The 6,743-nt window shown below is 49.1% G+C and overlaps 1 pseudogene; it reads right to left on the minus strand.

Annotated features, from left to right (window-relative positions):
• Nucleotides 1-671: 671 nt before the first annotated feature.
• On the minus strand, nt 672-1,344 carry LOC101607739 (annotated as a pseudogene).
• Between the last annotated feature and the right edge of the window lie 5,399 nt (nt 1,345-6,743).

The following is a 6,743-nucleotide window of genomic DNA, read 5'->3' on the forward strand; positions in this document are numbered from 1 at the left end:
CCCCCCTCTCTCTCTCTCTTCCTCTCTCTCAAATAAATGAGTAAAAATAAAATACAAATTTTTTTTATCTGCTCAGTGTTTATGGGTTCAGCATGAAGGCCCGTTAAGGGACTCACTAGACTGGTCAAGGTAGGACACCTGAACCACACAAAGGGGCTTCTAACGCAGGTGGTGTTGTGGTAGTTTCTGGTAGTCACACGCGCACACACACTTGTACACACGCACTGGTGGAGTACACTAGATACTGATTCTGCCCCGTTATCTGGTATATGTACTGTCCACAATTTGTGGTTTTGAAAATGGTATAACTGAACATGGCCAAGTGACACCCAGTCACTTCTTACAAAGCACTGGGGTCCAGCTGTCTTCCCAAGACGACAGGCTTTCAACCCAAACTGAATCACATGAAAGCACAGAAAATGATGTCTGGAAAAGATCTGGTGGTGACTCCATTTCTACCTTCTCAAGCATGACTAAGAAAATGGTCACAAGTAATAACACCTACATGTACAAAAGGAAGGCCTGTGAACTGGGGAGTGGGCCTGTACAGTCTTATTGCACTCAATGAGTGTGCACAATCCAGATGCGCCAGCACTGAAAACCATCCTGCATTGAGGTTTTCCAAGAGGTCAATCTGCCTGCCAAGAAGCCTCTGGTCTGTACCAACAGCTCGCTGTCTTCAGTACAGGCCTTATGATGTCAGCCACGCTGCTCCTGCAAAATCCTTAATGTAGCAGAGTTGTCAGTGCTCACAGTGGGCTATGAGCAGTGATGAGGGATGGAATCCATATGCACATGGAGCTTCATTTCATTGTCAAGAATTTGAACAAGCTATTACATGGACGGAAGATGACCAGATTCCAGCTTGGACCACACGGGCACATCATTTAAGGTGATCTCAAATGCACCTGTTGACATGCACTGGTTCTCTATCATGTTGCTCAGGAAGAAAACCATCAAACAGGCGCAGACCTTGTTTTCTTGGCCCCACTGCCAGATGCTAGGAGCTTGCATGCCACAGAAACCAAAAGGATCCTTGCCAGCAATTATTAACCCTATTAATACTAGCTTGAAGATGGACAGGAAAGATGCTATGTGTCTATAGAGTGGTCGTGGGAGGTAATTTTCTCCTTCAATGCAGATGTCTGGATACCGCTGGCTAATAACCCGCATGTATTCTTCAAACACCCGCCTATACCCTCAGGACACACAGATCTGGAACTTGAGCAGCGGGCCCATGGCGTACTGCATCTCTAACCTCTTGCCGGGCACGCCGCCCAACTTGGCTGAGGCCTCGCTGCGGACCAGCGCCAACGCCACCAGCAGCAGCAGCAGCAGCCTCATCTTCGCCGACACACGGCCGCCCGCCCGTCTGCAGACAGCCCCAGCCAAGCCCAGCCAAGAGCCCGCCCCCAAAATGTTTTTAAATAATAAAATTAAAACTGGGGCTGGAGAGATGGCTCAACAGTTGAGACAGTTGCCTGTAAAGCCTTTCTGGGTTCAATTCCCCAGTGCCCATGTGAAGCCAGCTGCCCAAAGTGGCACATGCACCTGGAGTTCATTTGCAGCAGCTAGAGGCCCTGGTGTGCCGTTTTCTCCCTCTCTCTCTATCTCCTTGCAAATAAATAATTAAACACACACACACACATTTAGACCAGCATGGTGGTGCACACCTTTAACCCCAGCATTTGGGAGGCAGAGGTAGGAGGATCACTGTGAATTCAAGACCAGCCTGAGACTACAGTGAGTTCCAGGTCAGCCTGGGCTACAGTGAGACCCTACCTCAAAAAGAAAAAAAAATTGAGCTGGAGAGATGGATCATTGATGGCTAAAGGTACTGGCTTGCAAAGCCTAATGGCCCAGCTTTGATTCCCCAGGACCCACATAAGGCAGATGCACAAAGTGGTGCATGTATCTGGAATTCGTTTGCAGTGGCAAGAGGCCCTGGTGTTCCCATTCTCCCATTCTATCTATCTGTCTATCATCTCTACTTGCAGATAAATATTATTTAAAAAATAAATTTAAGTTGTCCTTGCAGGACTGTTTTCTGGTCCAGCCATGAGTATAACCACCGTGATTACACTATGTCCATACCATACTTAGAGATATTAAGCTAAGAATCAGCACGGGGCAGTGAAAGGCACTTGCTTGCAGAGCCCATCTGCCTGGGTTAGCCTGGGGTTCCACTCCCCAGTACCCATGTAAAGCTGCCTGAGCAAAGTGGTGCATGTGTCTGGAGTTGGTTTGCAGCAGCAAGATTCCCTAGTGTGATGGTTAAGTTCTGTCGTCAACTGTGTGCTGGTTCGAATCTTGGCTGGGTCTCTGAGGTTGCTTCCAGGAAGGGCTGGCTGGCTGACGGAGGAAGTCCTTGTTCCACAGTGAGGTCTTCCCCAGAGCGGCCTGCCCGCGAGCACGCCTGACAGGGAAGAGCCCTTCCTCCGCCGGCCGCCGGTGCGGCTCGCTGGCCAGCGTCCTCCCTCGCACGGGCGCCCGGCCTGCCCGGCTGTCCCTCCCCGGCGTCGAACCGAGTTTCCTCCGCCTTCCAGCGGGGACTGGAAGCAGCGGCTCTCCGGGACGCCTCAGGCCTTCAGGGCCCGGTGGGGACGGCCGAGGCCTCCGTAAGCTGGCCAATGAATTCCCTTCTTAACACAATCCATTCCGTCGGTTCTGTTCCTCTAGAGAACTCTGACTACTATACCTGGCATGCCCATTCATTCATATTCCCTCTCTGTCCTCAAAATTATATATTTAGATATAGATAGATGATATAGATATAGATGATAGAGATAGATAAGGATGATATAGACATAGGTAGATATCTGCAGGGCAAATCCAAGCCATGCCGACCACCAACTTGTGACTTTGGGTAAGCTCCCAGTGTGTTACGGCTGGTTTCTTCCTCGGTAAGATGAGAATGCCAATGGCTCCTGGGCCTGGCACGGAGCGCCCATCCCTCGAGCACCGGCTGCGGTGGTGCTCAGTGTCACGTGGGTCCTATGCCCATGTCACGTTGATATAACTCAGCCACCCTCTTTCCATGAGCCTGCTTTTCATTTGGAGATTTCCATTCCAGTCTGACACAAAGCCTTAGGAAGTGAAAGGAGAAGCGGGTCTCTCTCATGTTGCCAGATGTTCTTAAGTCACCGTTCTCAGTCCCCTGGAGGGGGTTGCCTGGGACTCCCCCCGGCTGTAAGTGTCCAGCCCTCTTCCTCTCAGGAGAGAATTTTTGTTCCACATCATGGAAGTGTTAACAGATTAGTGCTGCTCTCACAGCTAGCCAGAGAAGCTCCTCTATGAAGATGCCAGTCAATACCGAGGAGGCTCAAAGCAGAGTGCTGCGAGCAAGACGCTGTTGAGGGCTGGAGAGATGGCTCAGCGGTTAAGGCGCCTGCCTGCAAAGCCCAGTGACCCGGGGTTCAGTTCCACAGTACCCACATAAAGCCAGATGCACAACGGGGCACATGCATCTGGAGTTCACTTGCCGAGGCTACAGGCCCTGGTGCACCCATTCTCTCTTTCTCTCTCTCTATTAAACAAAAATTTTTAAAACTTAAGGACTAACATTTGGGAGATGCTGGGAGATGGGCCGGTGGGAGTGTCACCTGCTGTGTACACTTGAAAGCCTGGTTTAATCCCGAGCACGTGTGTGAAAAGCTGTGTATGGCCACAGAGTCCTGTGACCTCAGTGATGAGGGGACAGGGACAACTTTCTCATGATAGGGCCTCACTCTAGCCCAGGCTGACCTGGAATTCACTATGTAGTCTCAGGGTGGCCTTGAACTCTTTCCCTTTCTCTCTCTCTCAAATAAATTAATAAACAATAAATTATATTTTAAAAGAAAAAAAGGCCAACCTGGGTCACTGATACCCCCAAAACATTTCAGGCCATTGCCAAGGCTCTTGGTTTCTCACCAGGAAGAGATGGTAAGACCCTGTTACTGAAGACTCCACATACGTGTGCTGCAAGGCCACTGAGAAATCCTGCTGGAACTGAGCCGATAACCTCCTCCATGTAGGCCATCTGACAGCTGGAAAAAGCTACGCTGCATGCAGTTCAAGGGAAGAGAGAGAAATCACCAGTGGAGATACTCAACAGTGAACACTGAAAGCCTTGTATTTGGCCAGCCAGCCCAAATGAGCCAACGGGTGCAATAGTGGCACGTCTGTTGTTGGGGAAATTAACTGCCCTCTAATTGGACTAGAGGCCCACTCCGTGGGAGGGAACACATCCCTGATCCTGAAAACCTATAGCAGGGGTCATGAGCCCTAGGGGTGTTACGTCTGCTGCTGTCTGGCTAAATGTATATATTATGCTCATCAAACTGCCCAGTAAGCACTTTTCTTAATGTTTGTATTCATATACTAACGCTGCTCTCACTTTTGGTTAGAGAAGTTTCTCTTTTCAGATGGCAGTGACCTTGGGATGACTCAGAAGGCACCATGATGCTGAGAAGAAGTGACAGAGGAGTGCTTAGCACTGCAATATCTCTATCACACCTTCTAAGGCTCAGGGTCCATTGCGGAAGAGGTGGCGGAAAGAATGTAAGAGCCAAAGGAAGGGTAGGACTCCTTACAACATGCTTCTCCAGACACAAAATGGCCTGGATATCCATGACTTCACAGTGCCTGACACTACCTATACAAGACCATCATAATGGGAGGAAAGGATCATGACATCGAAATAAAAGAGAGACTGATTGAGAGGGGGAGGGGATATGATGGAGAATGCAGTTTCAAAGGGGAAAGTGGGAGGAGGGAGGGAATTACCATGGAATATTGTTTACAATTATGGACGTTATCAATAAAAAAATTAAAATAAGAAAGAACCAGATCTAAGCCAATCTAAGTATGACACGTCCCATTTATTATGGATGGCTTTGAGGGTGACACAAACAGCGCGCAGGCCCGGGGTTTCATTTGGGATTCTGCACGCTCTGTGGCGTCGGGAGCTGCTGCGGCGTCTTTGTCACCACGAGGACGCCCAGCCCGAGACGGGAGATGAACCACAGGGAGCCAAGAAGAGAGGACACTTCAGAGGGACAGAAGGAAGTTGCTTTACAGTCGGCGTTGGCGCCCAAGTGCTTTAGTCATCAGTTAGATAAATCTACTGATAGCCTTCTTCATGAAATTTTAAAATTATTCTATCTATTTATCTACTCATTTTCAAGCAAAGTGATACAAAGAGGGAAAGAATGGGCATGCCAGGGCCTCCTGCTACTGCAAACGAACTCCAGATGCATGTGCCTCCTTGTGCATCTGGCTTACGTGGGTGCTGGGAGATCGAACCCAGGTCATTAAGCTCTGAGGCAAGTACCTTAACAGCTGAGCCATACCTTCATGGACTTTTTTTTATGTCAGAAACATAAGACAGACTTATAATCTGTGCAGAGCTTAGATGGCCCCCGGTGACAGACCCATCGCGTCCTATTCCACACCTCTGACCACGGAGACTGGGCGCGCAGAAGACGCTCAAGATGGCAGCCAAGGAGGGGTGCACATACCAACTCTTGGGAAGCATTCCCTCTCTCTCTCTCTCCTCTCTCACGCCTGCTGTGGTGTTCATGTTCCTCCACCAGTGGGGTGGAAAGTGACACACCTTGCTGCGACTATAAAATGTGACGAGAAGGAGGACGGAGAGTGTGATGGCGGTGAGAGCCGAACCCAGAGAGGCGCGGGAGAGGCAGTGGCAGGGACCCAGCGCGCAGACCTGGCTCCCGCCCTCCCGTGCCTTTGGCCTTCTCGTTACATAAGCCAGTAAATCCCCTTCTTTGTTTACCTTGGTGTTATTTGAGGTTTCCTCACTGGTAGCCTGCCATTGTGCAATGGGAGAAATGGCAGTCCCGCCTTCCCATGGTCACTTCAGAGGCTAGCGTTTCCAGGCGGCCCTTCCTCAAAGGGCCTTTGTCCATATTACACACCCACACAAGCCACCTCAAAGGGCCTTGCCTCCTTGGGGCACTCTCACTTCTAACTTAGCTCCCTGATGCTCTCTGATGACTGTTATTGGCAAGAAGGGTCAAAAAAAAAAAAAATAGCATGAAGGCTGCAGAGATGGCTCAGTGGTTAACAAAGTCTACTAGCCTAGGTTCAGTTCTCCAGATATAATGCCAAATGCATGCCCATACTCTCTCTTTTTCTCTAAACAAGCACAAGTAAATAAATAAAAGTGTTTGGGGCTGGAGAGATGGTTTAGTGTTTAAGGCGCTTGCCTGTGAAACCTAAGGACCCAGGTTCAGTTCCCCAGTTCCCACATAAGCCAGATGCACAAGGTGGCACATGCATCTGGAGTTTGTTTGCAGTGGTTAGAGGCCCTGGCAGGCCCATTCTCTCTATCTGTGTCTCTCTTTCAAATAAATAAATAAAATATTGTTTAATATTTTATTTTTATTTATTTGAAAGAGAGAGAAAATGGGTGTACCATGGCCTCCAGCCACTGCAAATGAACTCCAGATGCACACACCACCTTGTACATCTGGCTTTCGTGGGTTCTGGGGAATTGGATAGAAGTCCTTTGGCTTTGCAGGCAAGGGCCTTAACTGCTAAGTCATCTCTCCAGCCCTAATTTTTTTTTTTTTTTTAAGTTCAAGGCTCGAGCCAGGCGTGGTGGTGCACACCTTTAATCCTAGCACTCAATAGGCAAAGATAGGAGGATCGCCATGACTTTGAGGCTATCCTGAGACTCCATAGTGAATTCCAGGTCAGCCTGGACCAGAGTGAGACCCTACCTATAAAAAATAAACAAA

Source organism: Jaculus jaculus, chromosome 17 (genome assembly GCF_020740685.1).
Source record: "Jaculus jaculus isolate mJacJac1 chromosome 17, mJacJac1.mat.Y.cur, whole genome shotgun sequence".
Classification (NCBI taxonomy): domain Eukaryota; kingdom Metazoa; phylum Chordata; class Mammalia; order Rodentia; family Dipodidae; genus Jaculus; species Jaculus jaculus.